This window comes from Grampus griseus (assembly GCF_964374135.1).
Source record: "Grampus griseus genome assembly, chromosome: 12".
In the NCBI taxonomy this organism is placed as follows: Eukaryota; Metazoa; Chordata; class Mammalia; order Artiodactyla; family Delphinidae; genus Grampus; species Grampus griseus.
Window position 1 is genome coordinate 74,428,583 of NC_139006.1, and position 18,530 is coordinate 74,447,112.

Here is an 18,530-nt window from a genome sequence, read left to right on the forward strand (position 1 = left end):
CTGCGGGCAACTTCAGTTTTATTTTTGAAGAAATGGAAGCACTACTGTCTAGGTCCCATTAACACAGAAGAAGGAACATACCAGTTCATCAGATGCTGTAAATTTTAAAATCAGTCTGACTCACTGAAGAAAAAATTCTTCAAAACAATTAGCCTTCTGGCTGAAGCTGGATTGACAAGATAGCATGCACGGTGCAGGGACGTTTTGGAATTAGCAACTTGGAGGTTTTGTCATTAGGCTGGCAAATTTTTCACACACATCACTGATGCATTTTGGTATTGTTCTTAAAGAACGTAATAATAGCATAACAATACCATCACCACTAACAGTAGCCCTTTCATAACAATTACTGTACCAATACATTATTCTAAGCGCTTTACATTTTTTAAATTTGTCAAACTCTGTCACTGACCCTATGATATAAGTATGATTTAGAATCCCTGTTTTATGGATAAGAAAACTGAGACACAAAAAGGTCAAGTATGTTGCAGGAGCAATCACTCAGTGAGTGACAGACCTGAGGTCTCAGTTATTATTTATCATGTCCATAATTTACAGAACCACTCTCTGGAACATGCTTGACTTTTACAGAATGGAGATGAAAGAGAAGATGAAAATGGACGTTATTGTTTACATTATTATAGTCACTACCTTGTAGAAAACAAATTGAGGGAAGAAAAGTGAAGGTAAAGCCATTGTCACTCAGCTTGGGCACCACAGAGCACAGGTTGTAGGGTCTATAATTGTTTGGACCAGTTAGCATTGTTTTATTTTCTAAACTGCCTGGAGGGAGATTGAATAGAGTGAACAAACCAGTGTGTATAGAGCATCCCCAGGGAAGGAAAAATTCAAATTGCATTCCTGGCTGTGAGTAAGCAGCATCTTCCTCATGGATACAGTAACATGTACCATCTATGACTTTGTGTCCTAAGTGTAGTGTTGCCCAATCTTTTGTCCACAGGTGAGCATTAGATCTGTTACAGCAGTGGTGAGACAGTGGGAAATTATAATATGGGACAAGAAAATGTGTTTGTAACAGAATACTGAGGATTATTTTATTAACTAGCTTGCAGGTAGCTCTTTAAAATGAAACTAGGTCCATAATAAAGAGCATTGGGCTTTCTGCTTAATTAAGGCAATAGATTTGCGCCTCTTAGAGAAATGAGGTTGTGGGTTACTTCCCTTATTACTCTACCCTGAACAGATTATATAAATTATACGTAATGCCTCACATTTAGTTTTCAACTTTCATTTTTTTCCTATCTTTTAATACTCTCCTATTTAGAATATACATGAGTTTCTGGAATGTAATATCACCACTAAATACTCATGATTTTGTCTTTTTATCCTGTAATTGTAAGAGAAGTTTAAAAAGGCAGGAAATATCTGGTAAGAAATTTTGTAAGTTGTATATTTTTAATGCAATGCTTTAATTTTGATTTTACAGAAAAAAGGTATATGACAGTATGAATTAAAAAGTATAAAACAGGTAAAGTAAGACTGGGGGGAAAAGAACAAGCAAGTATGCCTCTGGTAAATGTTAATGTTGCTATAATTGAGCACAATTAGCTCTTACCTCCTGTAGCTAAGGCAAAAATGGAAACGTAATTACTTATAGAACTTATGTTCTTGTTTCCATAGCAACTTATGTATATCTCTTGCATTTAATTTATCGCATTGCTTTAGAATTAGCTTTCTGAGACTCTGGTTCCCACTAGACAGAGTTCCTTGAGGTCAGACACTCTGCTTACGCAAAATAGTGGCTCCAAAAAAATCCCTACGTTTTTACCCTCACAAACTGAAACCCATTGTCCGGAAAGACAGAAATAATCCAAGTTTTCACAGCAACACAGATTTTTCATTTACTAAATCTGAAGGGGAATTTCTCGCTTGGGATATTACGAGAGGTCCATTGGGTAGTACATCAGAGAGTGTCCTCAACAAGTTTTATAGCAAATAAGGAAGTGAAATCCAAATATCTATTTCCTGTGGTAAAGTCTAATTAATTTGAGAGCCTAATATTGAAGCACCCATCAGTGTAGTGACCTTACCAGGAGCACTCTTAGGAGTTGCACACACGTAGACTTCTGGCAGTTTTAGTTAATTCAAAGGTGAAACTGTATATCTAGAGAATTGTGGGTTTTGTATTTACACGTGTGTTCCATGGACCCTGAGGGACTGCAGGACTTCAGAATTCACTAAGGAGTAAGGAAGAGATGGAAGCTTTTGATGTTCTAGATCACAAGTTATTTTTTAACCAGAAGACGTCCTCTTCAATCTGACTAGCATATTGTTTCTGTATAAACATAACTACACAAAAGTGCATTGCTAAACAAACATACAAACACATAAGTTTTGAAGATATTGGGCCTAGATAATTGGATGCTGTGCACCTTGCGTGAGTCTCAAACCTGTCTGGTCAATCTGTTCACCTGGGGTTCTTTCCATAACCACAAGTATGAAGGTCCTGACCTTTAGAAATTCTGATCTATTAAGTACAGGGTAGAGCACAGAAATCTGTCCTAAAAAAAAAAAAAAAAAAAAAGATTCTGTGATCACTCAGCTTAGAACCCACTGCTTCTACCGTTTCCTAATACATAGTCTTTCTGTAAAACTATGGAAATAGTTGTAAATCCAATGTCAAAACTATGGAAATAGTTGCTGGTACACAGCAAATTTAAATTTTGCTTTTTAGAATTTTATGGAATGTTTTTTAGAATATTTTTGATTTATGGTTGGTTGAATCCAAGGATGCAGAACCCTGGTGATAGAGGGCTGACTGCATATTCTGTCTTTAATACCCGATGACATAGATATATTATAATTCCACTAACTTAATGATAAGGAAGTTGACCTTTATAGAAGCTAACAAATAAATAGCAGGCTGGGACTTGAACCCTTGCAGTGACTTAAAAACTCTTTGATCAACTCATAGGGCAAAAATAAACACCTGAATTGAACCCTTTCATTACTGCTGTCTTTGGAAAATGTAAATGAAAATGCCTAAGCTGTTGTAGATGCCCCTAGAGTAATGCTCTGAACAATAGCAGTAATGGGTTGAGAAGGATCTGCTGTGTTTTTTAAAACGGTAATTCTGCAATGTCTATGTAATACTGAGCAGTCCAGTCCTTCACTGAATGATGTTTATTGTTTGATGTTTATTGTTTGACTTTTTTTTTTTTTAGCACTTTGGAGAAATAGAATTTCTATTCCTGAAAACCATCTGATGTCAAGTTTCTTTAAAATAAACTTAAAATTAATCTTCTTTTGGCTTTTGATCTTAAGTTTTAAAATGCCCTTGGAATGAAAATAGGACAACTTTGAGTACATGAGACGCATAATCAATTGAATCTAACCTGGCTTTTTAATTGTCCTTCTCAAAAGGGAGAACCAATTTAATCATTCAAAGTGGGCCAATTTTGTGTTGAGACAACCTTTAATCTTTAAAGAATTGAAAATAGAGCACTGATGAACGAATAACGCAGTGTATTAGTATAAGACCAGTTATAAAGTAGGTGCATATGCAGAGGATCTCTCTGATCAAGTGAATCAACGGGGAAACATAAGTAAACATAAATGTCTGTAGAAGACATTTAATAAATATTTGTTGGATGATGAATTATTTATCTTATAAGCATGACTCAGCTATGTGGTTTCAAAATCTTCTGTACAAAGTCATACTATTAACATAGTACTATTACTCACTTGGCCCTTCATGATATAACGGAGATGGGAAAAATTGGACATAGTTAGGGTAAAACAATTGAAAAAAAATAAAGGAATACAAACAGAGATTTTAAAGGAAGCAGATATGTTTGGTAAGTTAAGTCAAACATCATATTCGCTAAATATGAAAAGCTGTTACCTGTCTGGGTGGTGGTCAGTTTCCCCAAAGTGTGCAGTACAGGGGTGAGTTAGTAGCATAGGAAGGATTGAGTAGTGGAAGCATCCTCTTCATCAGTGCTCATGAGAGCCTTGCAAATGATGAACTTACTGGATTTTCTGACTAGAAGGAGATCTACCAAAGTGATTTGGGATGCTTGGAGAGTTGGTAAACATATGATGTTTTAATCACCGCCTACTTATCCCATCAGTGAGGGAGGGATTCCTCCACTAGAGTTATGGGGATGGCTGAACACATGACACCAGACACTGGTTGGATGAGATCACAGCAGTTTATTAATCACAAACACTCACAGCCTGGGGGAGGAGGACACCCCAGCTGGGCAGGACCACATTGGGCTGCACTTGGGAATAGAGCAATCAACAAGGGGCTGGAGGAGATGGGCTCTGGACCCTCAAAAAGGTGAGGTGACCCCTGGTTCCCACTCGAGGATGTGATTGGCTTGTTTGAATAATTCCCAGCTAGCAGCAAACTGAAACCCACTACAGTACTCTTGGATTAAGCAGGAACTGCTCTAGGTCCCTCTGATAAGGAGGGTTGTTTAGCTAGGAGACCTTATCCTCAGGAGCAAGTAAGGAGCAGTTGGGCCATTCAGTGCCCTCTCAATTTCACCAGATATCAAGGTAGCACTCGATATTGAGCCTTAATTTTAGGCCTTATGCCACGTGATGATGCAAGACATTATCAAGGAATGAACATTTTATTCCACAGTTTTACTAATACAGGTGAATTGCAAAGTGGCCTCAGTTGGATAGGAAACATTCCTTTTTCCCTTTGAACAGAGGTGAGGTGAAGGGAAATAAAAATAGTTTTTGGCATCCTGCACCCAAAAGACACAACTGACAAACATGGGCCTGGACAAAACAGGCAACATGTTTCTTCTGATATTTTCCTTGTCTGCTGTGTCATTCCTTTATTCTCATAGACAAGTGATCCTAACTACAAGAGTGACAAGAACTCAGAATTATTTTTGCTGTGGAGTTTAGACGATAGCTAAACTATTGGAGATAGGTCCAATCTCAACAAAGCAGAGGAAGAAGTAACCTTTATCTTTTCTCTGTGTCCCATCTCTGGGCCCCTTTGACCCGTTCATCTTCTTCAACTGTTTTCCCTGTGTTTTCACGCTATTTCTCTGGTTTACTTTGGCCCCCTAGAAGGGCTAGCTTTAATCAGATGTTTGTCTTTCATCCAAATGTCATTCCATTCTTTATGCTCATCAGAACTTGGATTTTCTTGGGTCAGCATCTTCCATTTATGTGCTGTGGTGTACGGAGAGTGAGATTTTGAACATCTACATCTGGACTTGCGTACTAAGTCCGCTATTCACTGTGTCAACTTAAGCGACTTCATTCGTTTCTCTGGCCATGCGTGCTTTCATTTGTCAAACTCATTAGTTAAACTGTGATCTCTAAGGTACCTTGTAGTTTTTTCATCTCAGGCTTCTGAATCTATGTGTCAGAAGTCTGGCTCTCAGGCGTGGTTTAAAATAAACAAAAAGCCTGGTTCCTGTGGTTCCTGTTCTGTAAGAGTGAATATAAGAGGTTTCCTTCCTGAGCTGAGGCTTGCTCCAGTTTTGAAGTCTATGTGCTTGAGGTGTATATCTGCTTCTGCTGACTACCTGGCCCTCATCTTCGAATTCATTCCTTGGATCTTCCACTCTGCCTTTAATGAACACCTGGCTTTGGTTTTTCTTCTGGAATTCTTCTTCCCCCTGCCCCCAATGCCCACTCATTTAAAAAAAAATTATCTTTCCTCCTGGCTCAGGTGTCTCATTCAGGAACTTAATTGGAGCCCATGTTAGGAAGGGCAACTGTATTAACTGGTTGCTTGGAGGAAAGGCTCTAATTAAACCTTGTAGGCATGAATAGATCTTGAATGGGATGTCATTTGAAGTAACGTCACATAGGTGATTGCCTGCTTTGCTTCCTAATAAATTCATTGGTACTGGCAGTCATTGTGGGGAACCAATTTTCTTTCTTTTTCTGCATAATTACCATTACTGAGAGATTTCACTAAATGGTCCTGGTTGGATGTAGTAATAACCTTCGTATCTTCTATCCCTGGTGGCTGAATTCTACTCAGCCTTGACTTCAGAGTAGATGGTTTTAAAGGGGCTTGTATGAGGAACTAGTCTTGTTTAATATTCTTTTTATCTTTTATTGATCTAGAGAGGAAGCCCAACAAGGGAAAAAACTAGATGTGATTAAATAAATTCTCATAAGAAGCAGTTTTAAAAACTGGCCATTCTTGATAAAATGTTGAGATTTAATTGTATGTGTTTCCTTAATATTAGCTCATTATGATTGGTGCATTGGGATTCTTAACTGGATGTAATTGATTTAAGATTTATCACCATGATTTCTTATCATTATTGAATAATTTAATAATGTTTTAATGCTATTAATGCAATAATATAATGAGTCAATAATAATTTTCCTCATTATTTAAGCTCTAGAAAAATTAATCCTCGACCTCAAGTGTTTTACAGAATTCTTTCTATAAAATTTAAAGCTAAGGAAAAGAGCTAAGTTTTAATTTTCAAGGGCAATGAAAAGTTTTGGAAATACAGACCATTATTCTGATCAATACGACTCGCAACTTCCTGCTCTGAGAGGAAGGCGGAAGCAGCGTTCAGTGAGCAGGTTGAGTATTTATTAAGACTTTCCAGGTGAACAACAGTCAGGTGGTATTATAAGTATTAAGGTCATTCAGAGTGTTTCACATTAGATTCTAATCGGCCCATCCAACTTCGGACTGACTAGTGAAAAATGTACACATATTTTGCTTTCAGAACAATTCAAAAGAACAAAACTCGTGCTTTTCAAGGGAAGGACTTGACTCTCTTCGAGGCACGTTAGAATTCCATTGCTGCTCTGTATTCCTGCTGAGCTTGCCTCAGGAAGTCAAGGCAGGACTACGAATAGACACCTTTGTTCCAAGGCACCAGCACAGGAACAGAGTATGAGCTTTGCAGTTGAACGGACGCATGTGAATTCCGCCTTCTCTGTTTACTCTGTGCCTTTAAAAGTTCTACTTGATCTCTCTGAGTTCTAGGTATCCCATGATACATATCTCAATGTATCATAAGGTTACCCTGTGAGATAAATAAGATAAAATGCAGGCTTTTACAAATGGTACTTAATATTATTTTATTCATAGAAATTTTAACTATGATACTCCTCTCCATGAAAAGCTTAGTCTGATTATCTTGTATTATGAGGATGATCTTAGCCTGCTGTGAAGCAGTAACCTAGCATGAAACCCAGCAGGGCTGATCATCATTGCTAGATGGTTTTCTCCCTTATTAGAAATTCAGTCCCCAAGATCACCTGGGAGGCATCTGAAACAAAATCTGAGGTTAGAGACTCTTAAGTTAGTTTGATTTTGAAAATGGTCAAGTTACAAGTTATAACTTTATAAAGACCAAGACAATAAACATTTTTCTAATACAACTATTGTTTACTTCCTTGGTCTTTTAACATTTTTTTATGATAATTCAACAGATTTTACTGTCACAATGAAACAAACTATGCTTTGCATATAGGGCACTTGCTAAGTTACTATTTTTTTTCAAACAGATTAATGCAGTATTAGGAGGTAAAGAAAGTCATAAACATTCATATCCGTTCAAGCACACCGTAATAAAAGCCATCATCACTTTTTAAATTACTATTTTATAGAATAAATTCATTTCTGAAAAGTTGACTGTTAATTAATGCTTAAATAATATAAAATGGAATAATTCAAGGAAATATTGGGCATTTAAAGTATGACATAAATGTATATTGTTGACATAAAAATGCTCACTGTATATTTTTAAGTTAAAAAAATCAAGTTTCAAGACAGTTTGCATATAATTCCATTTAGAAATTCTTATCATAAAATTATTGTAATACATGGAGTGATAATTTATCTCTTTGTGGTGGAGTTGGCTATACAGGGTGGTAAAAGTTAAGTATAATGAGAAACACTCTAATTCCTGTATTGGACAAAATACATCTTTATTAATTATGATAGTTCTCACTTTAAATTCAGAATCTCTCCCTCAAATAAGTCCTGCAATCCTACTTGAGTTTCCCAGTCAATTCACTCTCCCACTTTCCTATAAACTATTCATACCCTCTCTCTCTCTCATCAAACTTTCAATAGCTCCTCTTTCCTTTCCCCTCATTCTTTGCTGATAACCTTCTTTGTTCCCTAGAAATTGAAAGCGTTTGGAAAATAACTTCTACCTGCTCCCTCCTCCAAATCTGCCCTCCTTACAAGCATCTGTATCTATACACTCCACCTTGCCTCATGTTTCAAGGGATAAACCATGTGTGCTGTTGTCCAAGGCCAACTCCTCTCGAATCTATTTTGTAGCTGTTTTCTTTTTCTATCAGGATTTCAAAATGCCGTAATCGCTTATTGGTTGTAAATCACTTTAAAGCTACCATTCCACTTCTCTGCCACTCTTTATAGCAAAACTTTTTCAAATTGTCACCTCATTATTGCCTCTTCTCTGTTCTCTGGGACCCTCTTTAATCAGGCTTTTGTCGCCATAGCAGTTCTGGCCAAGGTCACCATTGATCGCCCCCTACCCCATGGTCAGTTCTCAGTCCTCACCATATTTTCTCAGCAGTATTTGATACCTGAATCATTCCCTTTTATTTGAAACACTTTCTTCATTTGACCTACTATACACCGCTCTTTGGGGGGTTTCCTACTGTTGCACTGACTGCGTGCCCCTCTCAGTCGCTATTACTGGATTCTCCTCATCTTCCTGTGTGTGTTTTTTTTTTTTTTCGGTACACGGGCCTCTCACCGTTGTGGCCTCTCCCGTTGCGGAGCACAGGCTCCGGACGCACAGGCTCAGCGGCCATGGCTCACGGGCCCAGCCGCTCCGCGGCGTGTGGGATCCTCCTGGACCGGGGCACGAACTCGTGTCCCCTGCATCGGCAGGCGGACTCTCAACCACTGCGCCACCAGGGAAGCCCTTCCTGTGTTTTAAACTGTGTAATTCTACAAGGATTAGTACACATTTCTCTGACCACAATTACTCTTAGGTGATCAGTCATATATTTAATTATATATATGACACATGTATACATAAAATTAAATATCATATGAGACTATATATATTTCATTTTGTATGAATATATATATATATATATATTCAAAGTAGCTCCTTTCTCCTCAACTTCTCACTTAACTCCAGACTAATATGTCTCCCTTCCTATTTGGGTATCTATAGATAAGTCAAATTCAACATTTCTAAAACTGAACGCTTGATTTGAATTTTCATCATCCCACTCACCCCCATGTGCACGTATCCCACACCTTGTTCTCATGCAATCTTTCCCACCTCAATTAGTGGAAACTCCAATTCATCTGTAGTTCCAGCTTTAAAAAAAAAAAAAGGAATTCTGACTCCCCACTTTCTCTTACATCTTGTATTGAATCCAGGAGGAACTCCTATTGGTTCTCCCTTGAAAATGTTTCCCTAATCTGACACCTTCTCATACCATCCTCTCTGACCATTTGAGTCTGAGCACATCATCTCTCTTGGATTACTGCAACAGAATCCCAACTTCTGTTTTTGCTTCTGCCCTTGCCATCTTATGCTCTTTTCTTAACACAGCAATCGGTATGATCCTTTTAAAACCTAAGTCAGTTCACCTAACTTCTCCACTCTGATGCCTCCCCCATGGCTCCATCTATCTTAATGAAGGTAGAGGACAAATCCTTACAATGGCCTGTAAGCTTCTATGCAGTCTAGCCTCCTGTTGACCTCATATCCTACTCTCCCCGTGGCTCCACCCTCCCCACTCACCCTGGTCTCCTTGAACACCTTAAGGAAGCCCGGACATCAGGACTTTTGCTATTTGCTCTCCTAGGATTCCTTCACCCCACCCCTTCCAAGTAGTCATATCACTTACTTTCTCACTGCATTCTGCTGTACTGTCATCTCATTAGAAAAGACTGTCTTGATCACCCTGTGTAAAAGAGCGCCACCCTCCCTCCACCACAATCCTCCTTATCTCACCAAAACTTTATGACTTGCCATCACCTGACATAGTTTGTTATTTATTTATTGTCTGTCTTCCTCAGCTAGAATAAAAGCTACGTGACAGCAGGAACTTGGCATATTTCGGTCATTGCTGTATGCCCCATTTTGAAGTTGTAATCTACTCTTCATTCCAGGGCCAGACCACCTGCAGTTTGGCCCGTGCCCCAAACCAACAACTCCATGCAGATAGGCTCTGCCCAAGCCCAGCAGCAGGATCTGTGAGTCAAAGGTGACCCTGAGACCTGTCCCTGGAAGGCTGGGCCACCAGCTTCCCTTCTCTGACTCTCAGGGGTCCACTCCAGGGGGATATCCGCTCGTTTAGGCGGTGCACTGAATCCCCTCTCCTCGCGCACCCAGATACAATGGTCTCTTGCCAGACTTTTTCCCGGACTCCCTCCCGGCCAGCTGTGGTGCACTAACTCCTTCAGGCTGTGTTCACGCCGCCAACCCCAGTCCTCTCCCTGCGATCCGACCGACCGAAGCCGAGCCTCAGCTCCCAGCCCCGCCCGCCCCGGCGGGTGAGCAGACAAGCCTCTCGCGCTGGTGAGTGCCGGTAGGCACCGATCCTCTGTGCAGGAATCCCTCCGCTTTGCCCCCCGCACCCCTGTTGCTGTGCTCTCCTACGCAGCTCCGAAGCTTTCCCCCTCCGCCACCCGCAGTCTCCGCCCGCGAAGGGGCTTCTAGTGTGTGGAAACCTTTCCTCCTAAACAGCTCCCTCCCACTGGTGCATGTCCGGTCCCTATTCTTTTGTCTCTGTTTTTTCTTTTTTCGTTTGCCCTACCCAGCTACGTGGGGAGTTTCTTGCTTTTCGGGAGGTCTGAGGTCTTCTGCCCGCGTTCAGTAGGTGTTCTATAGGAGAAGTTCCACATGTAGTTGTATTTCTGATGTATTTGTGGGGAGGAAGGTGATCTCTGCGTCCTACTCCACCATCTTGAAGGTCCCTCCACCATGTCCTTTTTGTGTGTGATTCAAGACTTAATTTAATAGTTACCCTCTTAGCAAATTTCAACTATGCAATATAGTATCATTAACGATAGTCACCAGGTTGTACATTAGATCGCAAGAACTTATCTTCCATAACTGAAACTTTGTGCCCTTTGACCAGCGTCACCCTATTTCCCCTTCCTCCAAGTCCCTTGCAACCACTGTTCTAGTCTCTGTTTGTATGAGTTTGACTATACCAGTCCCCCCTTACCTGAGGTCTCTCTATCCGCAGTTTCAATTACTCTCAATGAACTGTGATCTGAAAATATTAAATGGAAGATTCCAGGAATAAAGTTTTATAATGCATGCCATTCTGAGCAGTGTGATGAAATCTCGCACCAACCTGCTTTGTCCTGTGCTGTGAATCTCCCCTTTGTCCAGTGTCTCCAGGCTGTGCATGCCACCACCCGATAGTCACTTGGTAGCCGTCTCGTTATCAGAGTGACTGTTGCAGTATCACAGTTCTTTTGTTTTAAGTAAACCTTATTTTACTTAGTATTGGCCCCCAAAGGCAAGAGTAGTGATGCTGGCAATATGGATATTCTCTTATTGTGCCTAATTTGTAAATTAAGTTTTATCATAGGTATGTATGTATAGGGAAAAACATAATATATATAGGGTTCGGTACTATTCATGGTTTCAGGCATCCACTGGGGGTCTTGGAAAGTATCCTCTGTGGGTAAGGGAGACTACTGTATTTTAGATTCCATATCTAAAGTGAGACCATGCAGTATTTGTCTTTTTAAAGTTAGATACAAAAATAGAACATAAATTATCACGAAACATATTTTGAACTAATTAACTCTTGAAGTTTACTCTCTACTACCCTTCAAATTTCAATCAGCTTCCATTTCATATTATTTCAGTTGGCATAATATTTCATATTATTTCAATTTTAACCTCCCAATATTTCCAACCCCAAATATATTCAAGGTCCCTGGCAGAAAGGTGGGGCTGTATAGTGGACGATCTTATAGGGGTAGGGCTTCTACTATTATTTCAGTATTTTAATAACCCATATGATATTTCAGAAGTGGTTGAATATGAGCCCTGATTATCACCAATATTTCATAGAGAAATGTATGAATTTGAAACAAGCAGCAGGGAAGACACTGAAGTTTAAATTTGTTCAAATAAACCTCAAATGTATACAAGAAATCCCAGTGAGCAGTAAACGGAGGAAAATAAAATATCTGTGCAGATGAACAAAATCTTTTCTCATTCCTATTTTGAAATTATCAGCCATATTTATATTTTCTAAACTTTAGTCTATAAATTTTCTGAGAAGCCAACACATTTTTCAGTCACAAGATATTTAGCTCTCTCACAAGAACAGAGAAAATCTTGACTTATACAAACATGCTTTTTTATTTATCCTTCTGGAATCCAGAGCCATCAAGTGTTAGTGCATAGAATTCAGGTAACGAAAAGAAGGAAAACCTGTAGTAGGAAAAAATTAGTGCTTATAAGAGAAAAGTGGCTGGTGATTTGCCATCATGGATTCAGAAGTTTCTTTGTCCAAAGTCAGAAAGTAGAAAATAATTACATCATCAAGAATAAGATTCACAATTGCCCATTTTTATATTTTTAGATCAGATTACTGCGAGTCGGAAAGCTGATCATAGGATGAAACGCATAAATGACACAAATGTCTCTAACAAAGGAAAACGTCAATTTCCCTTTTTTCAATATTCAGATATTGCCCTTTGATTGAACTGAAGATTCTTGTAAGTTAATAGAAGATAAGCAAACTGATTCTATTCATGAGGTTTCCACTATGTCCTTCAACTGAAACAAACTAAAGGCCAGTCTGTCACTGACATAAAGCAACCAATAACTCACGCACCCAGAAATAAAGAATACAGTTCAAATAATGTTATCTAGCATACATTGTTTCAGAAATCAAGATTATTAGCTATAGATGGAAATGTCAGCAGGCAGTCAGCAATGGGCATGTTTTCGGGATAGAACATCACCCTCATGCTCTGTGCTATTAACTCATACACCCTGTTTCCTGGAATCGTGTAAATGCTATATATTTATTGCCTTTGAATTTGTTTTTGTGAGCTGTCATCACTTGTGTTCCCTGAAATTCAATCTTAGTACCATCAGTTTCACCACATTAGGGTGATGAAATAGTTTCTGCTACTTCTCATCCTACTGCTTTACCCAAGTGCATTACCGAAGGGTGATATGCCCCATTTATGAATATATATATATACTCATATAAGCCATTAGCCATAGAGATAAAATGATTAGAATCTTAGCATAGTCCCATTCACTCACTTCATGGGTTTTTAGGTCCTGTAAATATCAAACTGTTTTCCTTGTAAAAATAATTGTAAAGTTTAGAGAGGCAAAGCATTTTTGTTATTAATGACACTCCCACAGAGTTGTCAGTTTCTTTAAACTTGAGCAGGGTGCACCTCCCTTAAAGGTAAACAGTCCAGGCATTCACGATGGCTTAAAAGAATGAATGGGTCATACATGTCAGAACCCTGGCCACTCATCTTTATGCATACAACCATTTCTTTCCCGTGACATCACTGCTGTACAAGGACATTAGAAATATGTTCCCCTTTAATAATATAGTGCTTTGGAGTTAAGCAAACTAGGATTTTAATCCAAGCTCCACCCCTTACTTACGAGAATATCCCCATCTTCTTTGAGCCTCATCTTTAAAGAGGACGAAAACTGGCACCACTCTTACAAGATTGTTTTGAAGGCTAATTGAAAGCCTAGGGCATGTGAAAGATATGCTCCTCCAAGTAGTGATGGGAAATGAGACACAGTGCATGTGCATCCGTAATATCACGAAAAAAACGTATCCACATTATCCCTGTGGCAATGAACCTTAGCCAGTCGCCACAGGGCATGTCTCCTTTCTACACTGATTGATGCACAAGTTCTTAGCATATTATGATAATTACTACAATATAACTAGGAAGAATAAAGATAGGAAATTGAGTTCTACTGTGTGCCAGGCATTGTTCAACGCTTCTTCTATTAAAAGTGCACTTATAATGAACTTCCATGACTTTACTGTAGAAAGAGCAGTGTCAACAGTTAATGTAATTTACTGTCAAGGGAGCTCCAACTATTCATGAGGAAGAGCTACCTTTTATTTCTCTGTGGTCTTTAGCTGGCCTACACCTGGTAAATGCCCAGGGAAGATCCTGAAAGAGTCCCAGGAGGTGGCAAGATTTCATGCTTTGCTTTCCTTTCCTCTAGAGAACCTTACAAACAGAGAAGGCCAAGATGTGATGTAAACACGCATGACAATGTCTGGGGTGTGTGTAACTACCAGGTAAACTTTGGTAGCGCTCCGGTGACATTTCTGTCAATATTCGGGGAATCTTTTCATTGTTCCTCTACCTTCTTGCCCTTGAATATCATACTTATATCATAGGCATATATTCAAATATAATGAGTATTTTGTATCGATTTAGTGGAATAGTTTATTTTTGGATGAAAAAATAAATCCTCACACATTGTCCATTTTAGTCATAGAAAAGTATTCAAATTTGCATTTTTCTCTACTGAATTGTGTTTCTTGGCTTCTAATAAAAAAAGAGAATTCTAAAATATAAGGTGGAGATCATATATATTACATTGTATGATTTTTACTATTAAATAATAGTTATTTGCTAATAACTGTTATTTATTAATAATACTGTTATTTAAAGAATCAATGATTTAGTTTTTATTACTGTTGCATATATTCACTAGAATGTGAAAGAATAAATATCAATGTCTCCAGCAAAACATAGGACAGAACCAAAATGGATCCTGTCCATTACAAATAATAAAATGATGAATAAAATATAAAAACACTTAAAATATATAGCTGAGTTATAAAGAAAAAACGTTTTTGAGTGCTGGAAATAGATAAGACCCTCAATGCCAGGTCAAGAGACTAGAGCTGATGATTTTGCAAACCCTGAAAGTGGGAAGAAGAGGCAACAGGACGAGATGTAAAGCCTAGAAAATTTGGAGCAGAGGTTCTGACTCCACATGGGGCTTTGGACTTACTAAGTCTTAGGTCCGAAAATCCTAAATAAAACCATAAGGCCAGGACTTTGTGGTGCTTCCTCTTCTGTGAAAATGAAACTGGAAAAAAATCTTCTCACCAGCCTAAGAAAGTTGAAAGAAGCTTGTAATTTGCCCCAGGTACAGGCTGACACTGGGGAGGGGAATGGCTTTTAAAATTGAAAACTCAAAAAAATGTGACTCATGAGTCACTTACGAATTCACACTATCAATCAATGTCATATATTTTGTTAACAGAATAAAAGGGAAAAAATACATGATTATCTCAAAAGCTACAGAAAATCATCTGACAAAAATCCAATACCTTTCATAATAAAAACACCCAGCAAACTAGGCATAGAAGAGACCTTTCTCAAACTGATGAATGTCATAGATGAAAAAACAAACAAACAAACCCACAAAAACCACAGCTAATATCATACTTAACGGTGAAAGACTGGATGTTTTCCCACCTATATTAGGAATAAGACGAGGAGTTTCACTGTCCTACTTCTGCTCAACAATATACTGGAAGGGTCTAGTCAGGGCAAGAAAAAAACAAACAAAAGGTGTACAGATTGGAAAGAAGAAAGACTATCTCTACCTGTAGATGACGTGACATGATCTTGTGTATAGAAAATACCAATGAATCTACCCTCAAAAGTCTGTTAGAACTAATAAAAGAGTTCAGCAAAGTAGCATGATACAAGATCAATATTAAAAAATCAACTGTATTTCTAAAAAACAGCAATGAACAATCCAAAAATAAAGTTGAGAAAATGATTAAATTTACAATGGTATCAAAAGGAATAAAATACCTGGAAATAAATTTAACAGTAAGTGCAAAATTTCGCATTGAAAACTGCAAAACCCTGCTGAAAGAAATTGAAATAGACCTAAATAAGTGAAAAGTTATTGCATGTTCATGGATTGGAAGACCTAATATTGTTAATAAAGCAATACTCCCAAATTTACCAACACATTTAATGAAATCCCTATAAAAATGCCAGTTGGAGTTTTTTGTTGCTGTGGAAATTAATATTCAGATCCTAAAATTTACATGAAAAAACAGGCAACCTAAAAGAGCCAAAACAATCCTGACAAAGAACAAGGAGTAAACTTCACATTAACAAGAATAAAGGCTAAAAACTACCTATGAATATATAAAGGAAGTTTTAATATAATAGAGATAGCACTACAAAAAATAATGGACTAGTAAAAGGATGAATGTTTTTAAAAAGTGGTGTTCACTACTCAGCTATATATATGATTAAAAACTTAAATCAGATCCCTGCTCACAGCATGGAGAACACTTAAAGTCTGAAATGTAAAAAGCAAAAGTTTAAAACTCAGAGAAGTATAGATAAACTAACAAGAGAAAGGCAAGTCAATTATGAAATGGATAAAAATCAGGCGGTTCACTGCAAGGGAACCCCAAGAGCCAATAGACATACGAAAAGTCTCATTATTTATCAGGAGAATGTAAATTATAACAACAGTGAAATACCGTTTTACATGATTGGCAGAACTTAAAACTCTGATAATACCAAGTCTTAGCTAGAATATGGGGAAACAAATTCTCTCATGCAAGGCTTGTAGGAATCTAAGTGTTTGCACTGTTTGCGGGGAGCAACAGGCAATTTCTAATAAAGCTGAGCTGTGCCTGTGTTTTGATCCTGCCATTCTACTTACAGAATTAAAACCTATTTAAAAGACCTGAACGTATATGCAGGTGAGTATCCTAGTATAGTCATTATAGCCTTGTTTGAAAAGCAAAAACAAATGAACAAACTAACAAATAAATGTATATCAATAGGTACAAGGAACACCTTACTATGGTGCACTTATACAACAGAAATGAATTTAATTTGTTTCAATCAGAATTGATAAATCTTAAAACCTAATGTTGAGTTTACAAAGAAGGTAAATAATAATTATACTATGCTGTGAATTTTACAAATACGTTGAGGAATTGTATTTGTTGCTTACAGGTAGGGAAATATGTTATAAATTTATAAGTTATAGAGAGAAGGATGTACATGGCTTCCTCGTGAGGAGAAGGGTGTGGGGAGAGATGGAGGAGAGACTTTTAATCTTTTTTGTAACACTTTATATAAACTTTATTTTTATATATTTAAAAATCTGCATATAATAAAATACATTATTATTTATGTATATACATTTTATAGCAAATGTATATATATAAAATCCTGAGGTAAACATGGCAAAACAATTTTAAAATCTGGGTAGTGAGTACATTGTTTTATTGTTCTCTGTACTTTGACTGTCTTTGAAATCTTTCATAATTAAAAATAAATATATGAAAGCCTTCTTTTGAAAGTAAAAAATATCACATGGTTTTGGAACTATCAAGAAGTGTGTAAGCATAGGGCATATTTTGGTTAGTTTAGCATATATACGTAATTCAAGGAAGGGCTTTTTTTTTTTTTTTTAGCTCTGAGGAAGCAGTTGAAAACTAAATGAATTGATTAATAATATGTTCTTATCGTCTTAAGATGCTCCTAAAATACTGGAAAACCAAGTATCTTTAAAATGGCCATATCCAGAATAATATTTATCTTCTCTTTCATATATATAAGATTTAATTTCAAATTTACCCCTTTATAAATCTCTGGCCCTGAGTTTATGAAATCAAGATTATCAGTTTATACTTTGTACATACTAGAAAAAGTGTTTGTCTTTAGGATGCACGTGTAAGCACTATAGGGAAATAAATTTGCAGTTATAGTTATCACTGCTATTTACAGAATGAATACTCTTCATTAGTAACTCAACAGCTGATACACTAATACCAAGGGATTTAAAAAAAACAAAACAAAACGACAATATCCCTAGCACTTAGAATGGTGAATAGCACTTAGTAATTAATTACTCATTAGTTTTTTATTGAATGAATGGGAAAATGAGTGTGGAAATATTATTTCATTTGATGTTCAGAATGATCTTTAAAGAAGGTATTAATCTCTACGAGGTTAACAAGGTTTTCTAACTTACCCAAATTCACACCATAAACCACTGTTTTTTTTTTTAAAGGAATTTTGCCTTTTTTAAAAAAATTTTTATTTATTTATTTATTTGTTTTTGCTGTGTTGGGTCTTCGTCTCCATGCGAGGGCTTTCTCTAGTTGCGGCAAGTGGGGGCCCCTCTTCATCGCGGTGCGCGGGCCTCTCACTGTCGCGGCCTCTGTTGCGGAGCACAGGCTCCAGATGCACAGGCTCAGTAGTTGTGGCTCACGGGCCTAGTTGTTCCGCGGCATGTGGGATCTTCCCAGACCAGGGCTCGAACCCGTGTCCCCTGCATCAGCAGGCAGATTCTCAACCACTGCGCCACCAGGGAAGCCCAAACCACTGTTTCTTGAACCATCCTCCAAGTCGGGAACCAGAGTTCCTGTCGTCACAGAACAGGGTTGCTGTGGATGTGTCGGCAGTAACATCTCTGATTGCGCTGTTTTTCTTGCAGGTAGAGACACTGTACCTCCAAGGTTACAGGAAGTGGGTTCTCCTACCTCCTTCCTATGAATTAGTGGTGAGAGGATTTGAAGAT

The 18,530-nt window shown here is 37.8% G+C and overlaps 1 pseudogene across 1 annotated transcript in view; it reads left to right on the forward strand.

Annotated features, from left to right (window-relative positions):
- The first annotated feature begins 16,692 nt into the window (after window positions 1-16,692).
- The window catches only part of LOC309830540 (glutamate decarboxylase 1-like), a 28,244-nt pseudogene continuing 26,406 nt past the window's right edge, over window positions 16,693-18,530 (forward strand). The window contains exons 1-2 of the transcript in view: window positions 16,693-16,698; window positions 18,447-18,512. The product of the transcript in view is annotated as a glutamate decarboxylase 1-like (transcript). The remainder of the gene's footprint in view (window positions 16,699-18,446; window positions 18,513-18,530) is intronic.